Raw genomic sequence first — 12071 nt, 5'->3', positions numbered from 1 at the left:
TTTCCTCACTCGAGACTTCCTCTATATACGTCTAGATACATAGATCTATCCATCCTCGCTTCGCTCTTACCGCGAAATCCTGCGATAGCATTAGACTTCCGAAATCTTCTGCAGGATTTGCGCGAGCGTGCGAAAATAGGCTTAAGGGCTTTTTCGAGGAGATCGCCGGTAATTATTTTTTTTTATTTCGCTCCTCGTTGTACGTCGGCCTCGTCAATTATATCTGAACGCGCGCCGATCGGATTATTTCGAGTGATTGAGCGACGTTCAGTGGCGATTAGTTATAGGGCTTGCGAGCGAGACCTTAAGTGAAAATTAATCGCTGTTACGCTAGGCTCACTCTCTTTCAAGGTGCAAGTTTACCTCACTCAGGTGATCAATTTGTGCTACTCTCGCTTGGATTATGGCTCTTCTTGTTGTAGATTGTTGCACGTGATGAGGCAACTTTACTGCTTTTATCGATTCAACTTTGGAGGACTTTAAGTGATTGCGAGTAAGCTTCCTTTTCTTTTATTTTTCTTTCGCTTGGCAAGACTGCATGCTATTGAAAGAATGAGTATACTAATTTTTTTTGTCGTTTCATTACAGCAAGCGAAAGAAGTGATCTTCTGTCGTAGCTTTTCGAGCGTTTAAGATTACATGCTTCAATTCTAGTTGGCGCAACCAACAAAAGGAATGAAGCCTGTCAGTGAACCTAGAGCTCGATCTTTACTATTATTCCCAAGCAACAAAAATTGTTTTCATAATACACATCTCTGGGCTGTTTGCTTGCAAAAGAGTTATCATTGCACTGCATTTCTAATGGCTACATAAATCGTAAATTTTTTTTAAAGCTTGTACGATTGTTCGGTGATTATTAGCAAGAACAGTATAGTGCAGATCACTAGTTATTTTTATTTGTGGATTTCAATTACTGCACTCAACAAGGTCCCGCAAAGTGCACAATTGCTAAGCTTTTCCTGCGGTGTGCTAGTCAATAGAATAGCTCTTGGGACTGTGAAAAAGAACCGTGTGAAAAGCCTCGTTGAAAGCAAAGGGAAAAAAAACATTCAAATTCTTTTCTTTTTCATTAATTCGAACACGTAGAGAAGAAGCACGAGGGATTCGCTCAAAATTATTGGCCATTTAAGAGTAATTTGTGTGAGTTCTATCGAAATAAGCAATGCTAAAATAATAACAAAAATACAACGCGCCGGCAAGGGAAGGATTGAATAATGCATAACCTTGCAGCTCTCGCGATCAAATTATTCCAGCAGCAGCGAGTTCGCGCAAACGTCAGAGATTATACGGCATTGAACGGCGCCGCGATTGTTTTCGCATCTGTTCAAGATTCCGTGTGAGAGATCGGGAGCAAGGCGTAATTTTACTAAGTGCAATAATTATTGAACGTACTTCAGAGTAGAGGCATACGTTTCAGAAAGGAACAATTTTTTTTTTTTTGCACCCTGGAAGAAGAACGGAAAAAGAATGCCGAAAGGGATTCTTCTTCTTCCGGTGTGCTCTAAAGTATTTCTTTTAACACTGATTTACATTTTGGCACGCTGCCATATTTTTGTATGTTTACCTTGCTTCATTCACGCGGCTTTATATCTTGTGGGGTCAACGAAATTCTCTAAAATGTCTATCGCTCGTTGCTGCTTTGCCTTTTTCTATGTTGCATTGAATGGATGGATATAATTGAACTGGATATTTCAAATTGGGACGTGAAACTATTCGCGCGCGCGCGCGTGTGTCCGTGTGCAATTGTTTTTCAAACTATTCCAAATACGTTTCATATTCGACTATTGGATCAAGTTTTAAAGCAAGAACGCGTGTCTAATCACGTTCTTTCAGTTTTATCAAAGTGATCAATTAGTCTAAAAGTTCGAATAGAATATTTGAAAAATCGTTTTATTGAAATTTATGGAAAATTTGTTAATTAGTAAAACGTCAGATTCTAGTTCGTCGAATATTCCGCTTCCAAGGTTCCAATTTCATCGATATTAAATTTATTGGGCGTTATTCGAGTTATTAATTGGCTTTCATACTTCACACAAATGTTTGTGAATATAAAGTAGCTAAATAACTTCCTTTCATCGAACTGTGATCAGGATATACGTCGTAACGTATATCCAAATCGCAGTCTATTTAAAAAAATATCCGGATCTACGCTTATGTAGGGAAATATGCAAGTAATAGCTTTCTTTGCTTCGCTACGGAAGCTACTAGTTTTTTGTACTAGATGTATATTTTCATCATTACAATTACACGAAAAGCCATTGAAAGAAAGATTAATTCGATACTTTAGAGCCGTGAGCAATCGGGAAAGGATAGCGTTGACTGTCGCGCGTAGCGTACGAATATAAATGCGAGAGAGAGAGAGAGAGAGAGAGAGGACGTCCATTTGACTTGGCTCTTTATCTTCGCTTCTAATTTTCTCGGGGGGCAATTCGCGCGGGCTTTTTCGCCCGAGTCGAGAGCGCGGTTGCCTCAGCCGCTTCTGCCTCTCTCCGTTCCCTTTTGTCACGCTTTCACTCCAGGTATACAACTTTACGGCGATTGTCGGCCGACATGATTAGCTCTACTTTCCTGCCCCCCCCCCCCCCCCCCCCCGCTTTAAAGTGCCGTTCACGACGCTTTAAAAGGACTTAGGATTTCGCTGGCTCTTTTCACGGTTTCTGCTTTTCTCGCGTTAGAAATTATGGGCGAAGTTTCAGAATGCTGTTTGTTTCTGACTTCTCGTTTTCGGTAAAGGGAAAATATGGAGCACGTAAGGGTAACGAGTTCACATTCACTACCGACTCTGTAGAATTTCACTCCATTCTTTGGTATTTCACAATATTTTCAAGTGTAAACATTTGAAATAACCTTCCTTCTTTTAAGAACCGTGGAATGCTGTTATTAACGAATGTTTCACATAACTATCGGCATAGAAGCATCGTATATAGGGCAAAAACAAAAATTCATTATCCTCAAGGAAAAAAATCATCAAGTTTACTAATAAGCATTCCGCAATTTTCTACGCTTAGCAAAATTATACCGCATGGCGTTCTTCAAACAATAAGAATTTCTGCGGTTTTCTACTCCCCCCCCCCCCCCCCCCAAACAAAATTCCTTGCTCTAAACATGAAATCGGTATATTGGATTACTTACGTCGGTAGAGCTGAAAAAGTATAAATCAAATGAAAATTCCTCCTCGAGGTAACAAGTTGTTATCATCTGACTATTTTATTGTATTTTTGGTTCGTAAATGAAATTACAGATGTTGCAAGTACTAGCAGTGTTTCATGGAATACAGCTTCATATAAAATAAAAAAAAAACGCGCGCAGAGTATTCATCAGCCCTCAAGCATTTTAATGTTTCTAATGAAGACGCGCACGTAGAACACAGGCAGTGCGCCCGCGCGTGCTTTTAAAGAAAAACTTAATTTCCTCCGTAGCATGTATGTACATACATTTTCTTTTTGCGCCTCGACGGTACAATAATTAGCGGAATAAACGACACGTGGATGATTCGTGTAATTTCCAGATAATTAAACGCAACGGTTGCTCGTTGCTTTGTATGCAGTCATATGCTTGTGTGTGCTCATTTTAGTTGCATCCAATTTGCTGTTTTTTTCCCTTTCGCGAAACTAATGATTAACTACACCTTACATCCATTACAATTTCATTAATATCAGAAGCAAAGCTCATGCTAGTACCTAGATAGATATGATATTGCGAGAGCGAAAGTTCCCTGTGTGCGCGTGTGAGTTTTACTACCCTGCGAGTGCCTTTGTACACACGTTGGCTTTGCTTCAATTCCGCTGAATTAGAAAATGATTCGTGCTTCTAGCGCATGGCTTCCCGCTCTTATTAACAAGTCGAGCTTTCATATATGCCTTTTCCTCTATCTGCGTTCTTTTACAATACTAAAACGGACTTGTCAAATGTCTATTTTCATTTAGAAAGTAATTTAACGAAATTTCCTCCATCATTCCTTCTTCGATTAACGGAAAATTTGTTTCTATTCCGGCAACTCAGTTTGTTTTCGAAATGGCACATTCACACTTGCGACAAAGATTTTAAAGCATTTCATTTTTGGGATTCATCATGAAATTATCTTTTACTACTTTTAATTGACCTTTGTTGAAGATGTACGAATATTATTCTGATTTCATACTGGAACTATCGAGATTAATTTTTCTCCTTAACGCTCGCTCGATACTTTATCTGTAATTTAAATATTTTTTATCAAGTTATCTTTTGAATATTAATAATTAAGTTGATTGACCTCGAAATAATTTTATATTGAATTTCCACATTTTGTTTCGTGAATTGAATTTCAAAACGATTTTTTGTTGTTGATAGTGAAAATTTATTCCATTTATATTTTATATATTTTTCAAATCTTTAAATGTACTTTTCGCGAAGCAAATTGTAGACTATTTTTATACTCTGTCCGTGCTCGCGGTTATGCTAATCCCTCCTTTGCACGGTGTACCGCGCGAAATTCAAGCATTCTTAATCTTTGTTCTAAGAGTGCTGTGTATCTTATGTCGTTCACATTTTTCGAGGTATCCTAATTGCAAATTTCATGAAATTCACTTAATGAATGTGTATATCTCAATGAAATGTTGATCTAGTATATCGGGCGAGAATCGTAGTCAAGTGTCGAAATTAGGTCATAAAATTTGATAAAAATTCATTGCTTCAACTGAATATACGGGATAAAAATGACATATTTTGATCGGAATACAAAGAGTGTCTTTTATCAATTTTTTTTTTCAATTTATTAGGAATTCATAAAGCCTTTGTGACCTTTTTATCAGAAAATAAAAAAATAACCGTTAGTCGTATCTCGATGAAATATCTTGACATATAAATAACCGTCGACACACTCGCACACATCTAAACATAGAAGGAGCATAGTGGAACGTTGCTTTCAATGATCATCCGTCCGTCCTACATATACGAGGGAGACATAAGCCACGGCAGGGTTATACACGTCGCATCATTCACGACGTGTCAGTCATGCTAATTCGTGGTGACAAAAAGGGGGTCATCACCTACATCTTTAAGGTATGTGTATGTTTCGACTTGGCCGGAAGAAACACGTTTTTTTTAAATGTTACTGTGAGGTTAATGTCAAATAACGAGTAACTTATGTAATCAATACATTTCTGGAAAAGAAATCTGCAGGATTACAGGATTCCAGTTACAGGACACGAATTTGGTATCGAAAAGTATCGACGGAAATTTTTTCTTGAATTAAAAATATACTTTTGGAGAAGAGAGTATCGATTGATGTCGATATTAGGGCGAATGTACAAGTTATAGAGGTCAAGCGCTTGATCTTTATATGCGAAAGAGGACTGCTAAAATGTAGGACATTGGATTCTAGCAGATTGAAAGGCAATATGGTTTATAAACAGTCAGAAGATTACGAGTTGATAAATAGTTGATTTTATTTTTTGTTCAAGTGAATTCAACAAAATCAACAGTTTACTTTCTACTTATTCATTGTATTACAATATATTTTTTAAATATTCGTTTTGATTTATATGATTGGCGGATTTTTTACGTAATACCTTAATTTCAAAAGTATAAATAATATAATTTACAAAATTTGCATAATCGATTTTGGATAACTGCCGTCTGACCAAAACTAATTTGTACTACTGCAAGTTAGATAATTTGACCGTTATTGAATTTCATTTTAGGATTATTTCGAGAAAGCCTATGTATAAATATCTTGGAATTTTATTTAAAAAAAAACTTTTCTAAGAAGTACTATGAATACTAAAGCTAAGTGAAATTATCTATGATATATGAAGATATAGAAAAATCTGAACGTTTACAAGACTCTAAGCATTTCATTTTTTCTCAATGATTAAACGAAATCTCACGGTATCCTCTCTCCTGCACGTGTTCTCTTGGAAATCCTGTTCGCATGAGTAGACAAGTCGTCGGCTCAATCAGATCGCCAACTCGTAAGACTTTTTCCTTTACAAAAGAGAGATTTAACGAAGGACTTGAGCTTACACGTGTACGTAAACAAACCATTCGATCAATATTCGACCTAAAGCTGTTGTTTGTACACCTTCTTTAGGAAACATAATCTTCTATATGTCTTCAATAATGGTGAACGTATACGCATCGCGTGAAAGACAATGTTCTCGTTTTAATTGGAATAGCTGGATTCGATTTGGCATCGTACGTATTTTGGTCACTGGAAGGTGACTGTTAGTTTGAATGGATTATCGTTAAATTTTACGAATAAGTCCGTAGTATTTCCTTACGGTATAGATTCAGATATTGAACCTTCCAGAAACAGCTTTTACATCGAAATAAGTATTAGATTTCATAATTATTAGATTACTCGCTTAACTTGGCATGAAAGCTTACATTTATTTGATTATAACGGAAATTATTTTCAAACAGTAAAAGTTTCGAATTACGATTGTTAAACTTAAGAATGGTCCAACGATTCAATATGAAAAACGATTTGATTTTGATGGCATCCACTTCAAAACCTACAACAAAGAATAGTTTAAACAATAACTAATCAATCAATTATTTGTCAAATGCTTTACTGTGCTCTTTTACAGACACCTTTTCCCCTCTTCCCCTCTACATCATCGTCGTAGTGCACTCTGTGTCTACGTATTCCTCTCACACTGTGGGGTTACGCTAATAAGTGGGCTTACGCTGCTTCGCTAATGTATTCCATTACACGTGTGCGCGCAGGGCAAAGTAAGACGGAGTAGTACGCGAAATAAAAAAATCATCATTCCTCCTTTGCTATTTTTTTTTGCGGGGTATCGTTTATTATGTGGCTTGACTCGGTGAGTGTTTATGTGTGTGTCACGTATTTTTTGGTCGAGAGGAAAGAGAGAGGCAAGAACTAATGCCTCGGAGTGGCTTCGCTGCAATGCCAGCGGAACTTTAGTTTTTTTTTCTTCTGGTACGCACTTTAGCTTCAGAAGCTGAAGCATTTTCTCAAGCTTAACCGTTTTTTTGCTTCCCCGAGCAATATATATATATAATTTTTTTTTTCATATGGATGTCGGACAGGGAAGAGTGAGGTGTGTGCGTTGGGGAGGCCGATTGTGCGCTGAATTTTGATATCTTTCGGTTCTTATTTTTTCTTTTTCTTTTTGCGTGTAATCTCCGCAATGGTTCTATAATAATTCATGGACGTTCTGTGTTTTTAAAAATATTTATCTGATGGCTATTTTTGCCGTAAATATTTAGGGTTTAAAAAAATACGTTCAACTTTTGAACGCTCTTTGTTATAAATTTTGTAACGTACTAAAATTGTTCATATATATATAGGGTTCGTTTAGAAAATAGAACGAGGTCATCCGTAAGATACATTCATGACAGTAATTTTTAAAGGCTTATAACTCGGCTAAAAGAAAAAGCCCCTTAATGTGTGCTCTCAAAATCTTTTTAGAATTTTTTTTTAGACTAAGCTCGTAAAGAAAAACTTTTTTTGAAAACTAGACACATTTTTCAGCTTGATCTCATTCGGTAAATTGTAACTCTCATTAGTGTAACATATATATTACGCAAAAGACTGAGAAAATTACGTATTAATCAATTAGACAAGTCTCCCTCAGTGGAATTCGTGTTCGAACGTACACGTCGATTTTGATCGTTGAATTACAAGGGAGAAAGAGAGAGAGAGAAAGAGAGAGAAAGAGAGAGAGAGGAGAGAGAGAAGAGAGAGAGAGAGAGAGAGAGAGAGAGAGAGAGAGAGAGAGAGAGAGAGAGACGACAAAGGAATATTGCTATTTCTGTGCAGCCGACAGGTCGATCGGCTGGCGAGACCTTTAGTGTCTTTCTCTCCTGGTAGTTTTTCTCGGAGTTTCTCTCTGTTTTTTCTGTGGCTTTGCTATAGCGCTCTTCGCTTTAACAATTTTTCCGTAGAAAAGGTAAATTAACAACGCATAAGTACATTTTTTTAAGCTTGTAAATTTAAAAGGATTCATTACTATCCGACCAAGTAAATTTTCAATCGCCACACACGTTATCCTTCACATTATCGTTTTAATCTTCCGTTATCTGCTTTACCGTGTTGTTATCAATGTCGGGGAGGGAAACTTTCATTGCGCGCACGCTTTACCAAGGATTTTTGAGCTATCGATAGCAAGGATCCTTAGAACTTGACAGGTAATTTCAAAATTTTATCTGAATCCATTTCGACGATCATGAAACTGTAACAAGCGTGTGACTTTTTAACTAGCAAACTTTGTACCTTGTTTCATTGAGCCTTTATTGATGGGAAAACTAACTGAAAATGATATTTGTTTGTGAAACCTTAGTTTCGCGGAGAGTTCATAAAGTTCCGATCACGAGAGCTCAATAAGATCATATAGATAGATTATAAAAAAAAAGTTTGGATAAACACGTATTCGAAAAAATAATCTAAGACCGTAATTTCGAGAATATACTGTGCAAAGTAGTAGTAATCGATTTCGATCCAACGTTCACATATAATCTGTCCGAAAACACTGCAACGAAAATTCTTTCAACACTACACGCGAGCAATTTTCCATGAGCAAACAGCACGTAATATGCATATTAGAAAAGACATAATTAAAAAGTAATACGGCAGAGTCGCAGTCGATATCGCTAATTGCGACAATGCTTGGTACGGCTGTGCCATTATCACCGCGTCGCAATTGCTATACATTCGAAAAGTATTTCTCCTCCTTCTGCCCTCTTGAACATGTCTCTTATCCTACTGGCGCCCTCCTCCGCTCTCCCTTCCTCCTTCTATCGCGCGAAGGGGGATGATGATAGAAACGCATGCGCCGTCGGGTTTGTTACGCTTTACTCGCGAGTCTCGCGCCAGTAATACGTGAGGTACGCTGGCGAGCGGTTGCGATCAAAAAAAAAAAAAAAAAAACGAAAACAATTCGTGTGCGCTTTTCTCTCCTCCATTTCTCTATTTTTCCATTCTCGACTGTCTTCTCTTTTCGCGTGTGTGGACTTCTCTCCCCTTCTCTTTCTCTCAAACTATGCAGCAATCTGTCGTTGTACAGCAATAGCCATGAAGGTACAATCAACCATCTTCCATTTTCTTTAATTATTTTCAATTACAACTCTTTTGTTTTGCTTTCGTTTACGCGTGCTAGTCATACTTTATGCTCGTAGAGCTGACTGTTAGTAGCTCCTGTTTCATTAGCGCCACGCAAGTCGCGCGAACTGTTTTGGTTTTTCTATTCTGCGGTGTCAACGTCTTGACGTGAACTCTTGTTTGATAAAAAATCCACGAGTCAAATGAGTCTTTTTCAATGCTATTGCAATGTATTTTTTTTTCTCGGAGCAATAAAAGAAAGAAAACACAGTGACTCCATTTCGTAAATAGACGAATATAGGTATAGAGCGTGGCGGCTACAATGAATACGCTGACAATTGAATTTTTAACAAGACCGAGCTACACAAATCGATCGCAGCCTTTCTATTTTTGTTATTGTGTGAGCAGGCTTGATCCCGTAATTAAATTATTTATCTTGTCTAGATAACTGTCCTAAGTAAAAGTATCTGGTTATCTACACACCGATGCAGCGCTTTGCTCTTAGGGTTTCATTCGCATTCGTAGATGTGTGCGTTTAAAGCTAAACTCGACGTTACACGCCAGCTTTACCTTGGCGCGCGCGATCTTTTATCGTCGTGCATTCATTCGATGTTTCGCCTTATCGCAGACAGGTAGATTTGATATTAAACGTTAATGTGTCTCGTGCGAAAGATTTGTTTTCTAAAAGAACTTTAATATCACAAGCGATTGGATGTGCAATTCATTTCCTGTTGCCAAATAAACAAACGGCAAAATATCGGCGTCCACTCATTCTCGGGATAAAGAATACGGGGATGGAGGAAGACGCGTACGAACTCGCCAAAAATTGTCCGTCGTCCCGTGAGACGTCGACATTGGCCGCAGTGGGGGCAGGGAGGTCGTAATATCCCGGCAACGAACGAACGATCAGCCGGCACGGATGATTGACTCGACTGTTCACTGGCGCACACAATAAGACGAAGGAGAAGATTACGCTACGACGCCTTTGGCGTAGCGATGACTTTCAAAACAATATTTATCCGGAAGGCCGAGCACATTCTGCTTGGATGCACTTGTCGCCGGCTAAATTTACGGTCGACGTATGTGTTGCTTCTCGCTGAGGGCAGCAGCGATAAATCGCGCGTTTTTCGAAACAAAAAAATATTACGTTGATAATTTATCTGCCTGTTAAATGTGTCTTCTGTTTTCATTGGCTTTCTTACGAACGACGTTAAGGCGAAGAAAAACAAAAAGAAAAAGCTGAGCAGTCGTATGGAGACACTTAGACCTTATAGATTTTAACTATGAATAGAAAAGATCTATATTCTCTTCGTTAAGGAGTGTTTCTTAAGTGTGTCAAAGCAGCAAGTGTCAAGTTTGCTCAGATAAACTCAGATAAACAAGTAGCGTTGTATCTAATGCTTCATTAAAATATTCAACGATCAAGTTTCGCGCGGCTGTCAGTCGATGCAGTACAAACTTTATCATTCGAGAGGGCAATAAATCATGAAACGTATATAAAAGTCTCTTTATTATTAGGTCAATCTTGATAAATCCATTATTTATGAGCATCATGTAGAGTGAAAGGATGATTTTGGTGCATCTACTAGAGGGTGCGCGATGTCAGATTTATTACAAATTATAGGCTATATATATATATATATATATATATATATATATATATATATATATATATATATATATATTTGCTCACAACTATTATCGGAAGCGCTTTAAAGTTATGACTGATAACAGGCAGCTGGCCAACGGTTTACTCGGAGACTAATTTCCGTTTTGGGTGTTCCACCCCTTTACTTCCCCCCTCTACACATATATATATATACATTCTGAATCAATATTTCAACTTATAGGAACTGCGCACCAGCGTGAACTGTGTATACTTATTATCTTTTTGTGCCTAAAAAAGTGGAGAATTTTTCCATTGAAGAAAAAAGCAAAAGCATTACCTCTTAAAAGTTTCCAGCATTTGTTGAATCTTATGAAAGGCATATTTTCTTTCCAAAATTAATGCAAATTATTATTTCCAAGGGAGAGAGTTTCATGGGCATTTTCCCTCTTAATTGCCAATATTAATTCCGCAATCGGTAAATAACAAGCGAGCTTCGAATTTTCAGGACGCGAGTACCAATATAGGGAAGACAATTTCATTTGTCCTCTTTGTGAAAGATATTAATTTTCGTTTGAAACGGAAGATTCTATGAGTTCCTCTCTGCCCAAAGAAATAAGCTAACAAGTTTTCTCGGACTTGAAAGTTAAATAACGCGTGATTTGCTGCAATAAAATATAAAAAAACATCTTTAAATCATAATAATTTAAATCTTATGGTAACATAGCTTGTTAAAATAACACATAGCGTGTACAAGTTCCATAAATAGTAGATTACTCTACTAGGGAATACAGTAGGCAAAGTACGCACCGTGTAATATTCACACAGTGTGTGTTTGTCTACTTGTAGTCCAGTGTTGCGTATACTAGTTTTCCGCACACCCCCGTAAAGGGGTGATATTGCGCCCTCAGCAAGCAACACAGAACGGCATCGACTATTCAAAGGTGAAGTGAATCGCGCATGCGCGCGATACTTTTCTCTCGGACTGTCCATGCGGTTCTATGCTCCCTGCTAGGAGGACGCGCGGTCACCACTTTAAGCGTAGTATGGGGAAAAATCTCTTACTAAGAGGCCACTTTAGCGTAGAGATGCGTGGGGGCGACTATAAAAGATTTTATGAAATTTCGGATAAAATTCATGCGCGCTGGTACGCATAAGAAGCTGTTCTCTTTTTGCTTCGCGAAAGGCTCGAACTCTCGTCATAGCTCTCCGGGTAAACTTGGAAGAATTCAACGCAAATGAAAATTCTCACATTGTTCAAAATAAAAAGTTGTCTATCTTGAGGCACTACTGCGTCATAACCAGGATAGTTGTGCTAAGAGCTTGAACTTTCGTCGCTTTAGCGATTTAACACGCTCGAGGGCTGATTAACGGGCGCGCAGGAGGTTGTTTGCTCGATAAAGTAACGGCGTTGCACGC

The 12071-nt window shown here is 37.9% G+C and overlaps 1 protein-coding gene across 1 annotated transcript in view; it reads left to right on the top strand.

Moving 5' to 3' along the window:
* Positions 1–8847: 8847 nt before the first annotated feature.
* Positions 8848–12071, top strand: part of LOC131665565 (uncharacterized) — a 107920-nt gene continuing 104696 nt past the window's right edge. Inside the window, exon 1 of the mRNA XM_058937527.1 lies at positions 8848–9025. The gene's annotated coding sequence lies outside the window, so the exon portion shown is untranslated. The remainder of the gene's footprint in view (positions 9026–12071) is intronic.

This window comes from Phymastichus coffea, unplaced genomic scaffold, assembly GCF_024137745.1.
Source record: "Phymastichus coffea isolate CEN01 unplaced genomic scaffold, Cenicafe_Pcof_1.1 PCOF00052, whole genome shotgun sequence".
NCBI lineage: Eukaryota > Metazoa > Arthropoda > Insecta > Hymenoptera > Eulophidae > Phymastichus > Phymastichus coffea.
Note: the sequence above shows the minus strand (reverse complement) of the source record. Positions and strands in the feature narration are given on the sequence as shown.